We start from the raw sequence: 23,582 nt of genomic DNA, 5'->3' as shown, positions 1-23,582 counted from the left end.
CATTGCCATGCCCCTTTTGCTGGAACTTTACTCCCACTCCCACTCCTGGAATCAAATGTCTTAAAATATCCATGTCTACTTGCTGGCTTCCACTTACTCCCCTAATGGTTCCAGCCTGGCATTGTCTCCACCACCACTCTGCCCAAACACTCAATGTTAAGGGCACTAAATACCTCATAATATTCAAACAAATGCCCTTTTCCCCCAACACTTATCTCACTGGACTTCTCTCCAACACTAGACACTAATGCTCCCCTTTCTCCTCCAAATTCTCTCTTGGTTCTGAGATGCTACCACTACTTGACGGTACTCCACCGTCACAAGATGGAAGAAAACCCAGAATTCCAAGACTCTAAACAATTTCATGTTGCCTATCAGCCCACCCTTTCTTCTTTAGGTTAAAAATTATTTCTCTGCTTGCATGCAAGACAAGAAACAAGGCCAATTTTAGTAAGAGTGCCCACCTCTCACCAAAGGGAAGCCAGTCAACATTTAAGTGCAAATTAGTTCAGCAAGGATATCAGTGCTTTACTTGACTGCTGCGTATTCAAAACACTCATTTGCAAAAGCGATCCCTCTAAAGCCAAACCCTTAGAATACCAGAAAAAAATAGATTAGCTATATTGTTCCTGCTCCTAAGCCTCAATGGTTCACTTCAGCTGAAATGGACAACAGAACATCCCAATATACTACTGAGATTATTTTTTTACCTCACTTTTTTTTAATTAACATATAATGTATTATTTGTTTCAGGGGTACAGGTCTGTGATTCATCAGTCTTACACAATTCACAGCACTCACCGTAGCACATACCCTCCCCAATGTCCATCACCCAGCCACCCCATCCCTCCTGCCCCCCAACTCTCCAGCAACCTTCAGTTTGTTTCCTGAGATTAAGAGTCTCTTATGGTTTGTCGCCCTCTCTGGTTTCGTCTTGTTTCATTTTTTCCTCTCTTCCCCTATGAGCCTCTGCCTTATTTCTCAAATTCCACATATCAGTGAGATCATATGATAATCATCTTTCTCTGATTGACTTATTTCACTTAGCATAATACCCTCTAGTTCCATCCACGTCGATGCAAATGGCAAGATTTCACTCCTTTTGGTGGCTGCATAATATTCCATCTTCTTCTTACACACCCCACATCTTCTTACTACTGGGATTTATTTATTGATTTCACAGAGTGAGAGAGAGAGAGCTGGGGGAGGGTCAGAGGGAAAAGGAGAGGGAGTCTTTACTTAAGTAGACTCTGCTCAGCACAGAGCCAGATGTGGATGCTTAACCAACTTTGCCACCCAGGCACCTCTATACTACTGAGATTTTTTAAAGATTAAAAAAAATAGACTTCTTGAATCCCTTATTTTTCCCATTTTCTCAAACAGGAGTCTAAAATACCAGATTTTAACACCTACCTTTCTAGGCCTCTAGAAACCTTACTTTAAAATGCTATTTCCATCTACTTATTAAAAAAACAAAAAACAACAACAAACACTAGAGAATCACCACTGGCTACCACATGAAAGAATCCTTCCTCTGGTTTTTACTATTTGAGGTTAAATCATGAATAACGCGGAGCTAAAAAGCATACATGAGGATGAACTATATAGGAAAAAAAATGGCAAACAAACACCTAAACTACAGGAAACAATTTAACTTTTGACAGACTACCAGCCCAGCAGCTCAGCAGTTCAGGAGCAAAGCAGGGGGGGTAAAGAGAAAGAGAGAAGACCAACCAAGAAACAGACTCTTAACTACAGAGAACAAACTGATGGTTACCGGAGGGGAGGGGGGGGGGGGGGGGGAGAGGAGACCTAGGGGATGGGGATTAAGGAGAGCGCTTGTGAATGAGCACCAGGTGATGTGTGGAAATGGTGAATCACTATACTGTGCACCGGAAACTACTATTACATGTATGTTAACTAACGAGTAAAAACTCAAAAAAAAAATAGACTATCATTTTAAACAAGAATTGATCAGGGTGTTTTTGCATTAAAGGAAAAACAAAATAAAACCTATTGGGAAATTTAAAATCATGTCTGTATGTGGTGAACTGAGCTATTTCGAAAAACGAAGTGAATTATTTAGTCCTCAAAGCAGATTATGTAGTCTGGTAAACTGAACAGCTAAAATTCTCAGGACTTTTAAGTTTCCCTGGCACTGAGTATTATGAGGACTGCAATAACATGAAAAAAATCTATCAATCATAACTACCACCAGAGGTCAACCTTGGTACTACATGAAATACTGTTAGAATAATTTCACCTCTCTTCAAAGCACCTTTTATAAGTAAGCCTAGGAAAGTGCCATCCAGTAAAATGAAAAATAAATATCAAATCCATCAAAGTAAAGACTAATTAGGAATCATTACTAGTGCTTTTAAATAAATGCCAACAGCATTTCTCATAGAACTAGAACAAATAATCTTAAAATTTGTATGGAACCACAACAGACCCAAATAGCCAAAGCTATCCTGAGAAAGAAGAACAAAGTTGAAGGTATCACAATCTCGATTTCAAGATATACAAAAAGCCATGGTAATCAAAACTCTATGGTACCAGCACAAAAATAGACACACAGATCAATTGAACAGGAGAGTCCAGAAATAAACCCACACCTACATGGTCTAACCTGTGACAAATGAGGCAAGAACACACAATGGGGAAAAGATAGTCTTTTCAGTAAGTGGTGTTGGGAAACGGGGAAAACTTACAGACACATGCAGAAGAATGAAACTGGACCACTTACACCATCCACAAAAATAAACTCAAAATGAATTAAAGACCTAAATGTGAGACCTGAAACCATAAAACTCCTAAAAGAAAATATGGACAGTAATCCCTTGGAAATCAGCCTTAGCAACATTTTTCTAGATATGTCTCCTCAGGTAAGGGAAACAAAAGCAAAAAATAAACTACCGGAACTACACAAAAATGAAAATCTTTTGCACAGCAAAGGAAACCATCAACAAAATAAAAAGGCAACCCAGGGAATTGGAGAAGATATTTGCAAATGATATATCCGATAAGGGGTTAATAACCAAAATATACAAACAACTTCTACAACTCAACACCAAAAACCCCAAAAAATCTGATCAAAAAATAGGCAAAGGACCTGAACAGGCATTTTTCCAAAGAAGACATAAAGATGACCAACAGACCCACAAAAAGATGCTCAGCATCAGGAATCATCAAGGAAATGCAAATTAAAACCACAGTGGGATATCCCCTCACACCAGTCAGAAAGACTAGTAACAAAAAGATAAGAGATAAAAAGTGTTGGTGAGGATGTGGAGAAAAAGGGAACCTTGTGCCCTGTTGATGGAAATGTAAATCAGTGCAAGGCACTGTGTGAAACAATACAGAGATTCCTCAAAAAAATTAAAAATAGATATGTCATAGGATCCAATAATTCCACTACTGGGTATTTATCCAGAGAAAATGAACACAAATTTGAAAAGATATATGCACCCCTATGTTTATTGCAGCATTATTTACAAAAGCCAAAATATAGAAGCCACCGAAGTGTCCATCAATAGGCGACTGGATGAAGAAGATGTGGTGTATACGCCCAGTGTATTACTCAGCCATAGAAAGGAATGAGATCTTGCCATTTGCAACAACATGGATGGACCCAGAGGGTATTATACTAAGTGAAACAAGTCAGAGAAAGACAAACACCATATAATTCCACTTATATAAGGAATCTAAAAAACAAAACAAATGAACAAAAAAAAACACACTTTAAACAGAACTGGTGGTGGCCAAAGGGGAAGGTGGTGGGGATGAAATAGATAAAAAGGTTTAAGAGGTACAAACTTCCAGTTACAAATAATTAAGTCATGGAATTGAAATGTAGAACACAGGGAATACAGTCAATAATACTGTAATAACAATAACATTGTGAACACTGAGTAATGTGTAGAATGGTCCAATCACTATGGTACACCTAAAAGTAATACGACACTGAACGCTAATTTGACTTCAATTTTAAAAAGCAAAACAAAACAAAACAAAAACTAATTTCTGTATCCTCTAGCATAATTTAAGCTCCAAAAGGTTGGAGATTTTAGTAAAAGTAGGTAACTATTTTATTCCCTTTGCTAACCATGTAGTAAGTACTCAGTAAATATTTACTGAATGAATTGACTGCACTTGTGATTTTTTTTTAAAGTTTTATTTATTTATTTGAGAGAGAGAATGAGAGACAGAGAGTACAAGAGGGAAGAGGGTCAGAGGGAGAAGCAGACTCCCTGCTGAGCAGGGAGCCCGATGTGGGACTCGATCCCGGGACTCCAGGATCATGACCTGAGCCGAAGGCAGTCGCTTAACCAACTGAGCCACCCAGGCACCCTGCACTTGTGATTTTGAACCTGGATATGCAGCTGGACTACAGGCATCGCCATCGTTTTCTTTAATCTTAAATGAATGAAATGCAATTTTAACAACTGCCTTACCTCTGAACAAAATTCTAAATCAAAAGTTTTTGCCTGAGGCACGGAAGTTAGTTACACGTCTCAATTATAGAGACAATTTCTAAGGTAATGGGTATTGCAGTTAGAGGAAGAAAGTAGCAAAGTACAGATTCCATTTCAGCTTTTCCTTAAGTCTAGGGAACTTTCTGCATCTTATTTATGAACTTCTTACACATTCAATGTGTAAATGACCAAAAAAAAAAAAAAAAGCTTGTATATTAAATAGCAAAAGAATGGACAAGAAGCTGAAGTTTGCTGGATGCCACCGTAGGGATACGAGAGACAGCAATGGCATATGTTTTTCTCCTCTTTTCTAGTAATGGAATCCTCTACTTTAGCTTGGCTCACCGCCACGAAGGCTGAAGCCACTTCCCAGCGTCTCCCGGAGCTAGTTTGAGCCCTCTAAGTTAAGTTCTGGTGAACGGACACGGGCTAGAAGCAGAAGTGATACGTGCGATCTCTAATGTATGCCTTTAGAGGTTTCACTTTTCACCTCCCTGGCGGCCGGAGGGAGAACACGGTAATGATTAACATCCTGGACCCCGCAGGCAGAAGTACAAAGCAGGAACCCGGCGACAGCAAAGATAACTCGGAGGATCAGCCCCGCCTTGCCCACGCCGGTCACGAGCATTCTCCGCGAAGCAACGCAACTACTTTTTTCAAAGCCACTGAACTACTTTTTTTCTGTACTTTTACTGTTTGGTTTTTTTCTCTGTGCTTTTACCGTTATTTTGAGTCTCTGTGTGCAGCACTGGGGTGACTGGCCATCCTGCCTTGCCCGGAACGGAGGGGATTATCGGGGTGTGGACCGTCCAGTGTTGTTATCTGGGCAAACCGGAACAAGCTGGTCACCCTCGAGCTCGCGCCTTATATCCTAACATAAAACCATCGATAAACAGCGGATCTTAAAAAGAGCTGTACTATGTATTCTGCACTTTCCCTGCCTTATAGGCTTTATGAGCATGATCTCATTTCACAGGGAGACTCCACGCCAAGGAAAAAGAGTTGTTCCCATTTCCCAGACGAGGAGAAGACGACTGAGGAGAACCTGAGCAAGACCTAGCATCTAGTATACTGCAGAGGTTCATATCCTCAACCGTATCCCACTTTCATCCCATGACGTGAAGAAAATAAAGCTGGGGAAAAAAAAAAAAAAAAAACGTTGTGGGCAGACTGGGGGGAAACTCTGCTTTATTGCTAGAGAACTGGTCAACAGCCCAGGCTTACGCATTTAGTTTCATAAGCAGGCAAAAGCTTGTGCTCTGAAGTTAATTAGGACTGTCTTGCAAGTAAAGCGCTGAAAGGCAGGAGTCCCCTAAAATCTGGCTGTGAAATGGGAACACCCTGACTGGGGACGGGAGGCTGGCAGTCAACCACTTTCCCACATTCATGGTTTTGAGTCATTCAGGAAAATCACAGATATTTCCGTATTTGTATGGAAGTGTGTGACTTAACTACAGAAATACAACTGGAATATGCTAAATGCAAAGGAAGACGTTGGATTCCATTTCACACATTAAAAAAATTAATAATAGTAAATTCATCCAAAGCTACTTGTCAAAAGCTTTTAGTCACAATTTCTAACACAGTCACTTTCGTTTTTTAAATATTGCTTTTGCGTCTAATAACAAAATCAAAAGGCACAATAGAAAATATTCTATCATTAATACCACATTCCTGACAATGCCACGTCACCTTAAAGAAAATGAGACTAATGTAAATTTCTAAAGGTACCACACAGGCAGATCTTTCTTTATACACACAAAATACTGAAAGGAATAAACCAGTAGCAATACCATTCAAAAATTTTAATTCTGCACCTGGGACTTAGACACACGCCAAGGGGCCCACCAAAAACCTCCTTGTGAAGGAGAGGCTATAAAGAATGTTTTTGTTGGCCTTTGTTGTTCTTGTAGCATTCCAAGTTAGCTGCACTTACCACTCTTCTACACTACCAGTATCTTGTCAGGCATCTAGTACAGACGGTGAAGCTGTCATGAGAAACCCAATGCTATTCCCTTATCAGTGAGAGCTGGCCCGGCCCTCCTGGGCACTTCTCCAGCATCATCGGGTGAGAAGATAAGATAAAAATAAGCAAAAGAGGGGAAAGAAAAATAGGATGATATGGATACCAACAGATATTGCCAGTCAGTACCCTTGTATAGAGTATGTATCAAATTAATGCTCAATACTAGTGATTTAATATAACTATATTAAACACACAAAAAACTAATTATCTAATGAAATAGTCCTCAAAAGTTCCTGTCCAAAACAACCACCTGTGGTGCTTACTGAAAATGCGGATTCAGGAGCTTCATCACACAGGCTGTTAGGAAGTCTGGGGGAAAAAAAACAAAAATCTGCATTTCTAATAAGCATCTGGAGATTTTGATGCAATTCAACCACCAGATTGAAAGACAAGGATCTAATTCTCAATCTTTATGTGCATGAAGAGAAACACAAGTGATTCAAAGGGCATGTGGATCTGAAACATAAAGACCAGAGTTAAAGCTCAGTTGTGCCAGGGTACTCAGAAAGCATAAGGCCCAGCTCAAGATCTTGAGGAATTCAGAATAAACAAGCAAGCAATCCCAAAGTATATGTTTTTAATGTCCTGTTATAAAGTACCTATGATATCTCGAGAAGACAGTTTGAGTAATTTATAAGGACATGACAGTACCTTTCAATTTTCAGTTTAATATTATATATTCAACCTTCTCATTATCACTTAACCCCACAAATTGTAACATAATTTGAAATACTGGTGTATTAGTAAACTTAATTAGTGTCACACTAGATAGATAATCTAAAGAAATGTCACTGTGTATTTAAAGTTTTGGTTTTTTGGATATATGTCATACTTGGGTAACCTAAGACTGTCATTTCAGTCAGCTCACATTTCAAGTTGTTTATATTATGAAAATAATATCATTTTAAGTGATCCCATAATGAAGTCTCAATAATGCAAGAAAAAATAATATATATGGCATGCATCTATGGATTCCCCAATCAATAGCTTTTGTAATTTGGGCCAAGTCATTTAATTTTTCTGTGCCTAATTTCCTTCTCCTGCCAGGCAAGACTATGACATTAGATGGTCTTGGAGATCCCTTACAATTATAAAACTTACCGAAAAAAACAAATTTAAAAATAGGTTTAATGAAATTGATATGATTTGGTTGACAAAAGTAGTCAAGACCAGATAAATAGCTGTTAAGGGAAAAAAAAGGAGAAAAAGTTAACTCACCCCAATTTTAAGCTTTATGTTATCAAGAATCTTTAATGTGAAGGCAAATTTCCAAAGGGACAGTGTTAAAATGCAAATTCTGATTCAGTACGTCTTGTGTGTGGGCCCAGATTATTTACTTGTAAACTCTCTGGTGATATGGGATGATGCAGGTATGTGGAGTGCACTTTGGATAAGAAGGGATTCAGGGTAAAGCCAAGAAGGAGAATTAAGAGTGATAAAACCTTATTAATAACATGGTCAACCAGTCAACAGTACAGTAACCTACTGGAAAACAAATTATTTTCTAATCGCACATACACCAAAGATAATTCGCTTAAAATAATGGAAGGACCTAATTTACCTATATAATTTTTAAGGGACTGTTATGTGATAGGTGAGCCAATCTTTGAACATATGGCTACATTCCAGTGGCTCTCAACTGTGACCATACATTATAATCACCTGGGATGCTTGTAAGAACTAGAGATGCCTGAAAAACCTACCAACCCCTAGCTTATCAATTAAATCAGAATTTCTGGGGATAAGACTTTGGTCTTAGCTTTTTTTTTTTTTTTTTTTGCTTTTGCTTTTTTATAACGCCCTCCAAGTAATTACAATACTGAGAACCACTGGGCTGCACTTACACAAAGTCATAGTAAAACACACAAAAGTAAACAACTAATCCAACCCATGTTGGTTGTTGTTTTTAATAAACTAAGGAGCAGAGTATGTGTGTGTGTGTGTGTGTGTGTGTGTGTGTGTGTGTGTGTGTGTAGGAAAGTATTTTGAAATCGAAACCTAATTTTCCTTTGTCCCTAAAATGATCAGAAATGTTTTCATCGCATAGAAAAACTGAATTGATTATATCTAGAATCAGAGATCAGTGGTTCTCCAACTTCAGTGTGCATCAAAACCACCTGGAGAGCTAGTTGGTGGTATCCTCCCAGTTTCAGATTCTAGAGATCTGGGATGGGCCCCAAAATTTGCATTTCTAACAAATTCCCAGGTGATGCTGATGCTGCTGGTTCAGGCCCCATTTCCAGAATCACAGATAGAGATAAAAGTTTATAATTTAAAAAAATGAAATTTTCTTTTTTAATCAAAAAAAACAGTGGCATTAAGACATTTTTGATCTTTATCACATACCCAGTCTTTTTACTTTTTTTTTTTTACCCAGTCTTTTTAAAAGATTTTATTTATTTATTTGAGAGAGAGAGACAGAGAGAATGAGAGAGAGCACAAGCGGGGAGGAGAGGGAGAAGCAGGCTCCCCGCTGACCAGGGAGCCTGACATGGGGCTCGATCCCAGGACCCCGGGATCATGACCTGAGCCCAAGGCAGATGCTTAACCAACTGAGCCACCCAGGTGCCCCTATCACATACCCAGTTTTAAAATACATATTATATATATACATATACATATATATATACACTCATACATACATATAACATACAGGAATAAGTGTGGGTTTCTTTTAGCCTGGTACAGTTATCTCCATGCAACTGCATCATGTGATCAACATTCAACAAACAATAAGGAAATTCTTTGTTTTTATTCTGATCTCATCTTTAAGCAAATGGAAAAAGTTTCATAAATGAGATTGCATGAGACTTTAAGCTCTTATAGGTATATGCTTTCTTAAAAGAAAACTGATGTTTGGTTACTGTTTTAAAATGTTTCATTAGGACTTTTTATAATTCTGCTTTATTGGGATTCTAATTCGTGGAATACCACAGCGAATGTGGAGGAGATACAGATCAAATTTTCATCTTCTCCCACAACAAGACAAATTCACATGATGTGGGGAAAGAGCTTTTTTTTTAAGATTTTATTATAATTTTTTAAAGTAATCTCTACACCCAAAGTGGGGCTTGAACTCACAACCCTGAGATCGAGTCACATGTTCTACCAATTGAGCCAAACAGGCGCCCCAGGAAACAGCTTTTCAAGATATCATTACATGACATTCTTAAGGCTGCAGAAATGTACCAGGAATCACAGGATTGTTTCTCTTATATTAGTAAAATAAAATCCTTTCATTAATATCACTAGTTTAAGTGGATTTTTAACATTATCTACAGAAACATTATTAAGAGTCACAAAATAAATTGCCAAGGGAGGTCTTAAACACCTTTTAGAACAAAAAACTTCTGCATAAATATAACCAAAAACAAATCAAAACAAAAAACAAACTTCTGGATGTTTCCCCGTTCAATTCCTTGGAAGTCCACATGAACAAACACCAAACTTTCCCAATGTTGTCTTATAAAATACCTGCATAATCACTAAAAGAAGGTTATTATGGGGTTTTAGATGAAAAAGCAGTTATATTTTCCCCAGAAGAGGGAGATTGTGGTAGGTTCTGTAGAAAGACAGAATGCATTGCTCTGATGCTTCCCTACTAACAGGTGAAAATATAACTTCACCTGAAAATATAATTCATCTAGAATTGTACATGGTATTCAGCATAATGAAGCAAGTCCAGAGAAGTCTTTTGTATAGCATTGCCATTGTTATTAGTCTTGGAAACATAAATATACTTGAACACTGGTACTTAACACATTTATTATGAAACGGTAACAAATATTTTTAAAATATGTATTTTCATTTAAAAAGTGTCAAAGGCCCAATTTAAAGACTAAAGATAACTGAGTCCAAATCCTCTCATTTGTAAAGAAAGAGATGAGTTCTCCTGGGGGCAGCTGCCTAGCATCACCTGGCTAAGTCCGTAGTTACTCGCTGGCAGAGCGGGACCCAGCACTCAGGTTTCCTGGGTCCTAATCCACTATCTCTTACCTGTACCATATAAAGACTCTCCAAAGTGGCCACTGCCCTATGTCAGGTAACAGAAGCCTTAAAAAATGACCTCCTTAAACATTTATACATAAGACTTTCAAGTTTTATACTAGATTTTTAAGAATCACCATGTATTTTGGCTCTAAGGCAGAAGAGTTCTATCATATAATAGGCTGCCTGTTGAATGAATGGCTGAATTAATTCGTGTACGTTACAGATACTCACTATACCGACCTCCAGGCATCAACACGTCTGGTTCAAAACGTCTCCCCTGCCATGCCCTTTAAGGCAGAGAAATATGAGTAGGAATGCGTTTAGGGAGTAATTGTTAGCTGAAGTATTTTTACTGTATAAACAATGACGAGAGAGCATAAAGCAATTAAGGTCCATTTACAGGCTGAACAACTACTGTACAGGGTGATTTGAATAAAATGACCAGCTCCTAGGTTGGTGATGGGCAGACCCCTACGCGCCCCTCACACACATATTTACCCACATCCCTCCCTCCAATTTGTAACCCGATCACTAGGCTCCCTCTGGGCAATTCCTCACAAAAGGCAGGGACTTTATCTCCAGAAGGGCCAGCAGGTGTAGGAGGAAAGAGAGTTGGAACAGCAAGAGGAAGGAGCAGACAGCCAGAGGAACTTGTTTCTCTATATTGTGCATAGTTGTGAAATTTGAACAAAAATGATATTCCTAAGCATATGCTAAAGTCTAACTGATCCAGATAACATAGTTATCTCCTAATGTTCTCAAGAATTTAAAATTTTTTTTTTTTTAAACAGGCAAATAGCAGAGTCAGGCATCATTTCTTATAAATAGTCTTACCAAACCTGTTTATTTTCTTTTTAGTTTGGCTGAAGAGATTCCTCAAAACGTGCTCTTATTCCTATTCCCACTCCTACTGCCCTGCCCAGAAGAAGACAGAAGAGGAGACATTCCAAACCAGAGAATTTTGCCAATTACCAAAGGAGGAAATAAGCACAGAGGAGGGAATAAAGAACTCTGCCCGGACTGGTGCTTTGAATTAACTGGTATAAAATGTCTTCTCTGGGGTTGAGGAGGAAAGAAGCAAATCAAATGCCTCCTAAGGCAGATCGTCCTAAGGTGTGTAATCATTTGTTTCTCCAACTACTGTTTCATGACATCAGGCGTGCTTATATTCAGATATAAATACAAAATAAAAAACTAAATACATGTAATTATCTGCCAAGACTTCAAAGCTAGCCTTGCAAATCTGCATCATCTATTTATAAATAAAAAGGCAATGCCTGAGCATGAAGAGCCAACCATCCCAGAGGGTAAAGGGGAAGAAAATCTCAATGAGTGGGTAAAGAGTCTCTGGTGAGATCTAAAGAAGACTTATTTAAAGGTCATTTCAATGAGGTCCAGGTTTCAGCAGGTGGTGAGCTGTAGCTCCAGGGCCGTGCTCTAGGAAAGAAGCCTGTGTTCCAACACCAAATCCTCCCAGAACCGTCCTAGTGACTTCCAGGAGTTACTTAGGAGCTCTGCACCCGCAGGTCATGGTTTGTAAACTAGGGCTCCCCACTGGGCAGCGCTCAGGGGCGGAAAGAGGATAAAATGATGAGTGTATGAGTAAGAGATTTACAAGCTACAAAAAAAGCTTTATGAATATAGCATTTTACTATTGTTCAAGGGAACTATGTACTTCCAAGACAAAGTTAGTGTTAAGAGATAGTAACTACCACATTTTCCCACGAATATTCCTCGGAAGCCTCAGCCCTGACCCAGGAGAGCGTTCCCTATATTGGATATTGAAGACTACAGATGTTCGCTTATTTTAATTAAACTCATTCTAAGATCGGAGTTTGCACAAAGCCTAGAAGGGACACTGAAACACTTGCCCTCTTCCCCTTGTTTTTTTTCCCCCCCTCCTCTCCCCTCCACTATTGTTTTTCCTTTCCCTCTGTTCACGTTGTTCTAATTCCCTCTTTTTTATTTACTTCTTTCAGCTCCCTTTACTCTCACTCTAGCTCCGTGAAGATAGAGTCTCACAAATGCCCCCAAAGTATTTTCAAAACCCTGGAGAAAATAAAAGTCAGTTATCAGCATTAATACTCCTTAAAACAGTTTCACCCTTGACCTTATCCACAAATTTCACTGCTTCCCCCCCATTTAAATAGACGGGCAAACCTGTTTGACTAGTTTTCCTCTAAGCCCCGCTCTCCTGATTGGCTCTGAGTACAAATGAGTAACAGGTACAGCTGCACGGATATAAAAGCTATGTAAAGCACAATGGCCTTTCTTCCCAAGAGCCCACGGGGAGGGGCCTGCAGGTCATGCCCGGACCATCCAATCTTAGAGCAACTCTCTCAAAGCAGGAGGGCAACACTGCCGAATCATTCCTTCCACTGCTGGTTCAAAACGAAAAACCAAAAACATAAATCCGTCTGTGGATGTCTCCTCTTTAGAATAAGGGATATTATGATGAGGCTCACATTAAGCCTTTATCTTAAATTTAGAAGTTTAGGAAAATTCTGGTGGATGCAACTACATTCAAAGTGCCCTACAGAGGTATGCCCAAGTTTGCTGCTGGTGTGGGGGTGGTGTGTATTTGCTGAAGTAGATTAGGAAACTTTGAATTTGCCAAACAGATTAATCAAAAGAGGATTCTTTTTGTGGGAAGATTTACTTCAATATTGCTCTAAAAAGCAGTGTCTGGTTACACTGATATGCTTAGTGTCCTTATCTGTCCACACTTTTTACGGTAAAATATTTCAAACAGAAAAGTAGTATAAAGATTAACAAACATCTGTATACCCATCACCTTTATTTTAAAGTCTATAAATATGATCCAGTTTATAAAAACTAAATGTTTATACAATTTTTTGCACACACAAAATATACAGCATATTTGTACACTTGATTCTACTTCCTTTTAATTTTGTTTTTTTTTCTTTTTCCATGATTCATTGTTTGCATATAAAGCCTTTTAATTTTGTTTTTAATTCATGCCATGCCGGCATAGTACTAAATTAAAACGTCTCACTTGAAGGACAATCAGCACCACAGTTATTATTTAATAAGGCTAGTTATAGCCAGTGTAATAGCTAAAAAATTATGACTCAATGCCTTGAAAATATTTCAAGTATTAATTTTTTAAAAAACAGAACTGGAAAGTGCAAAATAATTTTACACATATTTTGTATTAATAAATTCCAAAATCAAGCAAATATTTACCAAATCGGTTATAATGTAAATTTTTTTGGTGAACTGGAATTCCTACAGATGTATTTCTGTTATCCAAATCAAGCTGGGGGAAATTTAATCAATACAGTGATTATTTTGATTAATAACAATACAGATAAATAACACAAAACTAAGAGCAAAACACACAGTATCCCTGAAATGTTCCTAATTACACATTCTTTCCAAATGTTTTAATACTTACATAACCTTTCAGCCAAGGAGTAGGAACTGACCTATGCTGTCCTAGATACCCTGCCATTCATAAATCCAAAGGTTCCATGTTTGTTTGGCTCTGCACTCCCAAATGCTGACCTAAGGATGGTACACACGTCCAAGTCAATTTCAACTTGGTATCTGTCATCTCCATCAGGCAGTGCTGAGCAGGACAGTATCTAATCTAAAACAGAGTTGGTGGGGCGCCTGGGTGGCTCAGTCGTTAAGTGTCTGCCTTCGGCTCAGGTCGTGATCCCGGGGTCCTGGAATCGAGCCCCGCATGGGGCTCCCCGCTCCACGAAGCCTGCTTCTCCCTCTCCCTCTCCCGCTCCCCCTGCTTGTGTTCCCTCTCTCACTGTGTCTCTCTCTGTCAAATAAATAAATAAAATCTTAAACAAAAAACTGAGTTGGTGAACATACGATATGGAAATGCACAGACCACTTGGTGAATATACAATATGGAAATGCACAGACCACTACGCGTGCAAGAAGGAGACCAGACACTGTGAGGGAGTTAGCGCAGTGGACAAAAAGCACAGAAATTCAACCTCAAAACAGGAGGTCCTGGTAACAAAAAGTGTGGCTAGAGAATTTCAAGTAAAGAACATCATCAGAGATGAAAAACCGCGCACATTAAATACATAAAACCTACACACATTAATGATTCACCTTAAAAATACTGAACATTTATTTTACTCAAAAAACCTTTATTAGAAATTTTAAAAACTATGTATACTCTAACTGCTATATAAACAAATGACACGTGGTGAATAACAATATGTATTGAAACATATTAATTTGAACTAAAAAAGAAAAATCAATATCATTTATAACCAATTAATCACCAATATGCCTTACAACCAATTAGTAAATAATATGCATTATTAACATTATCAACTGTTGACTGGTTCCCAAACCAGTTCCTACATGCAAACATTTTCTCAAAATGCTCAAGAATTACAGCGCGAAAAATGGATACACATATTAAAATACAAATCTAATTTTAGAGGTTTATCTCTAATATAAAGCATTACCTCCTCCAAATAGAGAAAATCCTAAGGAAAAAAAGTAGGTATGTTTCAGTATTACTATAGCACACCTAATTTTTTTAAACAATTAATGAATCAGTCCTTCTCCTATTACACAAGTTAATAATTGCTTCCCACAATGTAGACTTTTATGACCCCGTAAGATATGGAAGTGCCTTCTGAATCATCAAATATTAAATATTTTGTTCAGTTTTAATGTCATTTGTCTTTTTGTTGTTGTTTTGTTCATACTCTTTTAAAATGAGTATCTATGCCCGTATTAGATTATCTAAGAAACTAGAACTCATTTATAATACCATAAACAGTTTAACAAGGCATTTGAAATGTCTATGATTTGATTACCAGATGCTTTTAAAAAACAACCTGTATGCTAGAGAACCCTCCAGGCTGGTAGAAGCGTGGCTTGTTGTAAGGATCCCAGCAACTCCCCAGAGCTCTCGCAATTCCCACCCTCTCCTCAAGGAATGTCTTCCAATGCTCTCCCTGCTCCCTTCAAAATTTCCAATTGCCCCTATTCTACTGGCTTCCTCCCCAAAGGCTATAAATCGGATCAAGTTTTCATCTTAAATATACCTTTAAACACCCTCCTTGAACCCTGAGAGCAAGTACTGCTAAAAGCAATAGTCTCTACAGACCAACTCATCACCAAATCCAAGTTGTGCTTTTCATAAAAACCAGCTAGCAGGGCACCTGGGTGGCTCAGATGGTTAAGCGTCTGCCTTCGGCTCAGGTCATGATCCCAGGGTCCTGGGATTGAGCCCCGCAGAGCCAGGAAGCCTGCTTCTCCCTCTCCTTCTCCCCCTGCTCATGCTCTCTCTCTCTCTCTCTCTGTATCTGTGTCTCGAATGAATAAATTAAAAAATCTTAAAAAATAAAAAAACAGCTAGCATTTATTAAGCACAAACCAATGACCTTCTAGACACGGAGCTTGCCAGACTTTATCTCATTTGATCTTCACAGTAGCCCCCTGGTGTAGGCACTTTGATCCACTTCTCGTAGATGAGAACTATGCTCTAAGTTCAAGGTCACAGAGTTAGTCAGGAGCAGAATCAGAATTGTCTGATACCCCTCATTTCAGTACTTGATTTTACTTCTTAAACTTCTTTCCTCCTTCAGCTACTAAAAAGCTATTCTCTGCTCATTTTCCTCCTGCCTCTTTCACTCTCTACTTCTCATTCTTCACTGCTCCCTATTTCTCACCCAACTGTTACATATTGGGATTTCCCTAGGCTTCTATCCTCCCCCTTACTCATTGTACCTGCCCTGGAAGGCATATCAACTTCCTTTTTTTTTTTTTTTCCAAACACCCATGTACTAAAAACTACTAAATCAGTGAGTCCATCCATCTATTCATCCATTTTTCCACCTACCTATCCATTCATCCATTTATCTACCTTATTTATCCAGCTAAGACCTCTCTACTCAGAACTTCTGTGTAATGATCCATTGGATACTCCTCTTCAGTTGGATTTTCTGTAGGTACTTCATACTCTTTAAAACTGAACTCTGTCATCCTTGCTCCTCCAACCTGCATCTCCTCACATGTCACCCGCCGTGTAATCACTCACCTGATCCTAGAGATTCTCCTACCTTAACATCTATGTGACCAAACCCTTTTCTTCATCTCACTGTTACCACTACGGTACAAGGTCCTCAACAAGATCACTCCAATACCCTCTAAACCGCTGTTTCTGTCTCACATTCCTCAGATCCATCCTTCTAGATGGCTGTGAGAGCTATCTTCGCATCAGATCACTCCTTTGTTTGAACAGAAAATGGTCCATATTCCTTATGATGGCAAACAGCCTCCCCTGACCTTGCCTGTGCCTATACTGACCGTAATGTCATCTTCTCTATGAGGCCTCTCTAGTCTTCTGATCACTTCCAAATGCCTGTTCAGGGTCCTCTGCATAGCTTTATCACAACACTCAGAGACCCTACAGCATTATGTTGCACTTACTGAAACTAGTTTGTTTTCAATCTATCTAACCTCTTAAACCCAGGGGCTTCTGTGTCCGTATACCCCAGAGCACAAGAACATATTATGCTTTTATTTTTTTTTTTAAGATTTTTATTTATTTGACAGAGAGAGAGACAACGAGAGAGGGAACACAAGCAGGGGGAGTGGGAGAGGGAGAAGCAGGCTTCCCGTGGAGCAGAGAGCCCGATGCGGGGCTCGATCCCAGGACCCTGGGATCATGACCTGAGCCGAAGGCAGCCACTTAACCGACTGAGCCACCTAGGTGCCCCCATATTATGCTTTTAATAAATATTTGCTGAATAAAAGAATGAATGCTTGTGAAATGCTTTAGGTTAAGAAGATGTTGATTACTACTGTTCTCCAAGACTAAATTAAACTAATTTATTCAAACTAATTTGATTATGTAGCTCCTCCATAGGTAGGTATGCAAAATAATACTGAGATGACTGCCCTCGCTTCAAGTATGGTGATCAAGATTATCAAAACACACTTTTTATTCCGGAGTAGGAAAATATGACCAACATTACATAAGGCTAGCTGGTATAGAAGGTGGTATAGAAAACATCACTGTATACATATTCCCAAACAAAGGCAATCTGGGCCTACCGTAAGAAAAGTAAACTTTTTTTAAGGGCTACTGCAATTTCTCAGAAAAGCAAAGACTTTTCAGAAGACTGAACTGTCTGACATTAAGACACCCTTCCAAAGATCTCATACACAAAATATTCTGTAAAACAACAACGACATTAAAACCATTTACAGAGAGGCCATCCTAATCCCACTAGGAACCTCAGCCATATAGCTTACAATCCATTCCAGAAATAAAGCATGAGGACAGCAAGTGCCTGTCACAAAGCCCACAGGCTTTATAGTCAGGCAAGAGCCCACATCATTTCACAGAAAAAAAAGACAACAGATAATATAGCAGCAGGACTCGCTCACAGCCAGACAGCAGTAGAAAGTGACAGCCGATATCAGAAAGAGGACCCAGAAAAACCATAAAAAAGAAGAATAGTACTTCTGTCTCCAATCTAGTATTTCAACAGGGTCGACTGAGACCATTTACTATAAACAAAAACAGCTCTATACACCTCAACGAATAGCACTGTTCAATTCTTTATGAATTCATGCTCATAAAGACAAGCCAACAAAAAAATTAACTTAAATCCAGGGGAGCAAGTAAGAGTGCAGGATTTAGAAATTATTTGTTTCATAGCTGAATTTTTAAGTTTCAGTAATTAATAGATCATGGGAGGGGTCAGCTATGAAGAAAATGCACTTATGTAAATAGGTAAAACCCAGATAGTATCAATATCAATAAAAGGAGTATTATTATATATTACAAAAACAATTAAAAGTTCTTATTCTCCTGGCATATTCTGAAAATCTAGTTGAATTTTAAACAGCAGCAACTCAACATTACTTGATAAATAAATAAATATATAAATAACTTTGAAAAGGAGTTTGAGAATTGGGAATGTGATTATTTTCTTCCTTTGTCATCAATGGTGGTAATTAAGCTGATACGGTATCATGAAACGTTTTAAGTAATTTAAATTAAATGTTACTGTCAAACTCTTTACACACAAAAAATAGATTTTATAAGAGATCGATTTTGTTGTAAATATCTTTACTTATTGCACTGGTTTACTTATCCTAATAAGTGCACCAAGTATTAATAAAGCAAGCATAAAGCTCTGAAAATTACAGATTTAAAGAGTTTGAATCTCTACAGTAGTATTACCCAGAAAAAGTCAGAAGTATTGTTTCTACTCAGTTATGCCCAGCTACTAAAACACTATTAAGCTTTTACCAAATGTCAAGGCATCACACTTCACTGTAGTTTTTAAACAGCCCTGTGGCACTAAATCACACACTAGATGTCACCTTTATCTTCTGGGTGACAGGCAAATCAAATCATAGTAGAGTATTTCCCTCTGGAATTATCTAGAACAGTTGCTGAACAGAGTTACATTCCTAAAGCAAAACCTCAAACTAACTACCAGGAGATGGTTTTTACAAGAAAACTAAATCCACTGTTTCCCTCTCTGGGACTGGAAAAAAACAAAAAACAAAACACAACACATGCTGATTTTTGATTTAACTTAGTTAAATTCTGGAATCCCTTATCATATAACATTGAAATGCATGACTCTCCAATTATTTTAAAAATCTCCAGAGACTAAAGTGTGATTAATCCTAATATGATTAGAATACCAATTAAAAAGGACTTTCTATCCTTCCTTCAAACGGCAGTCATTTTTTTCCCCCTGAGGATATAAAGCACAGCAAATTCTGAGTGGAGACCTTTTTAGGGACATGAAATTATCCGAAGAAACCACAGCACACTTGGCATATAGCCAAACAGCCACACCTTTGGGCTATTAATCTTGAAAAATTCAATATTCAAGGTGACAGCCTGAGGGGGCTGTTTTTAGTGTTTTCATTTGTTTGATTTTTTCTGGGTGGAACCCACCTGAAATAAAAGGCTATCTCTATTACTAACACGGACTCATAGTAGAGGTGACTCCGGGTCACTCCTGCTTGAGAACACCGCCCACCACCCGTCCTCTAGTGATACGCCCTCTCCTTCTTAAGAATGGCTATTTAATGTGATCTAGCCTTCCAATGAGTTAGTCTGCGGGACTCTCCGAAGTTCTCCCACCTTCTTCCCCTCCCCAGCGCCCCGGGATGCTTTAAGGTGACGGGAACCAGCGGTACAGGTACAGGTACAGAGGCGGTTCTTTCCCTAAGGAAGCGCTGGAGAGTAGTACATTCACCGTACTCAACTTTATCAACCTAAAATTAAACCAGTGAGTTTACATATACAGTTTGGGTACGCCCCTCCCCACCTCTGCCCGTCCTTTCGCCCCGTCTCACTGCACATACTTGCGCCTTCCAACGCCGTTCGCCTCCTACGACGCCGTTCGCCTCCTACAACCCCGAATCACGCACCCCAGGACCCCTCGCCGCTCCTCCAGCCCGTGGAAGGCGCCCTACTTCCTGCAGCACGTCTTTCTCGCAACTCCTCTCTAACCTCCGCAGCCCGCACACACGCTTCTCTAATGCAAGGGCACGCCGCATAGTTCTCTCAACAGCGTGTGAACCCGCGCGCGACCCTGTCACCACTATACATTCCTGGGGGGTCGCGCGGGCCTGTGGGCTCCGGCAGATGCTCAAAGGTCCCAAGAGAATAGAGGTGGGAGTGTGTGTGTGTGTGCACGCTCGCAGCCCCACGACACTCCCCACCCCCAACACACCCAGTTCCCCTTTAGGGAGAGGACGAAGTAGACTATTAGGAGAGGTCCGAAACTTCCTGCTCCCCCATCCTTGCCGGCAGCGGGCTCCGGCCCTGGGGCTCCCCGATGCCCATCCCTCCAGGGTCAAGTGCAAGGTCCTCCGCCAGATCCGCGCACGGTTATCCCCTCCCCTCTAGAGTTCGGCACGCAGGAACTCAAAAAGACCCTCAAACGGGTGCCATATGGGAGAAGAGAGGAGTACGGGAGCTATCGGGGGGCAGCTGAGAAAGATCTCCTTCACCGTTCCTCAACCTTAACCTTTCTCCCTACCCCCCACCCGCACTCCCCATTCCCTATCACGCTCAGCCCAACCCCATCTGCCCTTTCCGATCCCAGCCCCCAGCCCCTGGATCGCAGCCATTCGCCCAGCACTCACCTCTGGGAGCAAACAACGCCCACCTCCTCCTTCCAGCCCGCCCCCCTTCCGCCCCCTGGAACGCCGCGGTCCCTCTACTTACCTCGGCTCTTGGCTGCTGCGCGTGAGTTTGAATGTGTCTCTGCCGCGTAATTGTATCCGGGGACAGAAGGGACCCGTGTTTGTGCGCTGGATCAGGTGTCGCCGCCTTCGGTGGTTTGGGGGCGTGAGGGCTGTAGAGTTAGTGTGTTAGCTTAGGACGGACTCACTGGGCTCACAATTGATGGCAAAGCTTTAACGGTGCCCTCCTTCGGGTCCGGAGCGCGCCTGCTCCTCCGCTGCTTCCCGCGGCTGGCCGGGCCCCCACAAGCCGCGCCCCGCCCAGCGCACCGCTAGAAGAGCAGGAGCGCGCCCCTCTCCTCCCGCGTCCGGCTCGGCCCGGCACGACGCGGATGCCACGCGCTCAGCCTCGCATCACACGCCTGGGTCTGCGAACGCCTTCTCCCTTGGCCCGGGCATGGATGCGGACGCGCCTTCGTGCGACGCGCTCGCGGGCTGGGCGAGGGGCAGGTCCTGGGACAGGGATGCTCGCCCGTGGAGCGGCGGTCGCCTGACAGGCTGGGACGCTCGGGAGCCCTCCGGTCGCACCCGAGCTGGGAACCCTGGGAATGGCACGTGGCCCCGCCCCCTGTTCCCCCTACGAGGCGTGCCCTGTGCCCTTTCTGCCACCACCCCTCTGGTCCCCGTGCCCGCCTTCCCCCCCCGCCCCATCACGGTATTGCAGTCGGAATCAGCGTGGTGGTAGCGTTCCTTCTCTCACCTTCCCAGCCTCTTAGCCTACTGCGCTCCTCTGGAACCTATTAAAAAGTTGAACTTGGGCAAGGGGGTAGAGGAGATACGCGAAAGAAAGCGGGGGTGGGGGGGGTGGGTTAGGTGTTCAGGCACCTGCCTCGTGAATCCTAAAGCGTTAAAACAAAACAACCACCACCACAAAAACTCGAGTTTGGGGGTCCCGGAAAAAGTAATTTGGGTTGCTGGGCTCAGTAACATCCCTCCTCGCAGGCTCATGCTGAAAGGGCCATTTATGCTTTGCTTGGTTGAGTCTGTGGCGACTTTATCCTTACTAATCTGTGTTTGCCAGCAGTAGATCCTTGCCAAGTTGGCGTTCCGGCCAGGAAGCAACTTTGCGAAGCCAGGCCTGCTGGAGCAGCCTTCTTGTGGCGCCTCAGACCTGAGAGGCCAAGCGCCTTTAAGAGTCTGAGGGTAGATTGTGAGCTTCCTGGGAACCAGGAAAACCTAATAGCGTTGTTCGATTTTCTCTAAGCCCGATCGGCATTGTATTCAATAAATACATATACGACGTGAGCAGAATTGTTTATGTTACAACTTTCAGAAGAGCGAAAATCATGTCGGGCATAAACTCCAGAAGCTATAATGTCTCCAGTGCGCACACACGTTATACGTTTAAACACTGGAAATCAAAAAATACGCCAAGTCAGGCCATTCTTTCCTTGCTCCGAACCGAATTTCAGAAATAGGTTGGGACGCTGCGCTTAGATAAGAAACCGGAATTTATGTTTTATTGTATATGTTATAACTTAATGATAAATGGGAAAAAAACCACTAATATACACCATTGTTCTCATTTTATTAATGCTCCTGTATTTAATAAGTACAGGATCTAAAGTCCCTGTGCTAAAGAAAGATCACTGATGTAGTTTTAAATACCGAGTTCAAAAAGGAATGCACTTTCCTTCTTTGCAGATTAGAAATTTGAAATATTGTGAAAAACACTAGGAGTATGTTCTCAGTCTTTGTACCTGGCAAAAGATTACCATCCCATATGTTTACTTTTTATTTAGCTTGCATTCAAAAAAACCTAAAAATAAACATTAAACATAACATAATGATCGGACACAAGAGAACTTAAGCATTGCTTTAAAAACTCTTTTCTCTCAAGGGCCAAGCTTCAAGCAACTGTTCTAGCAATTGCAAGCCATTGTTTTGATAATACACATGTAAACTTTGATAAAAAAATCATTAGAAATTAAGCAGACACTTTACCTTTTATTTTATGAAAAACCTTTCTAAAATTTGCGTCACATTCCTTTGCTTAATAAAAGCATGTAAACTGACCATCATGTGAGACTTTTGTCAGACTTTCGGAAAGAAAATGCATTACTATATTGTATGTGGATATGTCCCTGCGTATTGTTTCTGTGGTCTCTCTAGTGCCTTCCATAGTCTTGATCTAATGATTATTGAAAGGTCTGCACTCAAAGGACAGTCTATAACTTAAAACAAGTTAACTCAATCATTGTATACATAGCTGAACTGCATTTTTGGGAGTTTGTAGTTATACGACAAATTGGTGAGATTCTCTCTCTTTTTAAAAAAAAATCTACCAGCACTTAGCACTTAATATTATTGGCTGAATGACTGGATAAAGTAGATAATGAAAGCATCTGCTACCTCTCTTTAAGGTAGAATGTATATTTCCCATATTTAGTTCATCCTGCAAGCTCCCATTCAGATTCACACAAAGTTCTCCCTAACATTTTTGTGTATAAAATGGTGGCTGAATTGGACAGCATATCTGTAGTAAGGAACATCTAGCCAATGTGAAGTATGATAGTAAAATTCCTCATTATTTCTATAGAGCATGTGTATCGGTATACTCAACTGTTAATTTTTTTTTAAATGCTTGTTACGAATCTTTAGCCAGTTGGGCCTATGTGATTTTTTTTTTTTTTTAAATAAACAATAACCTGTGAGAGAGATTAGCTTAGCCTGGTGATTGTTAACCAGAAGCTCTGGAACCAAACTCCTTAGAATTGAACTTCAATCAATTATAAACGGCACGATCTTGTTATCAGTTGACCCTGTAATGTAGACCATATACAGTACAGCAGAATGGATTTAGGTTCAATCATGGGAAGAAATATGAGGGCTGTACATTCCAACACCCTTTTGCTAAC

General features: G+C 40.4%; 1 protein-coding gene across 6 annotated transcripts in view; it reads right to left on the bottom strand.

The window, feature by feature from the left end:
• The window catches only part of UGT8 (UDP glycosyltransferase 8), a 129,360-nt gene extending 108,104 nt beyond the window's left edge, over window positions 1–21,256 (bottom strand). For 5 of the 6 annotated variants that reach the window (XR_012378010.1, XR_012378011.1, XM_073892175.1 and 2 more), the window contains exon 1: window positions 20,708–21,256. The gene's annotated coding sequence lies outside the window, so the exon portion shown is untranslated. Of the gene's footprint in view, window positions 1–19,839; window positions 19,968–20,707 lie in introns of those variants that run through there. The other variant, XM_073892173.1, reaches the window with a different exon arrangement.
• Between the last annotated feature and the right edge of the window lie 2,326 nt (window positions 21,257–23,582).

Source organism: Callorhinus ursinus, unplaced genomic scaffold (assembly GCF_003265705.2).
Source record: "Callorhinus ursinus isolate GAN/ISIS: 27379988/994484 unplaced genomic scaffold, GSC_fseal_2.0 scaffold4, whole genome shotgun sequence".
Classification (NCBI taxonomy): domain Eukaryota; kingdom Metazoa; phylum Chordata; class Mammalia; order Carnivora; family Otariidae; genus Callorhinus; species Callorhinus ursinus.
This window is presented reverse-complemented; position numbering and strand designations above follow the sequence as displayed.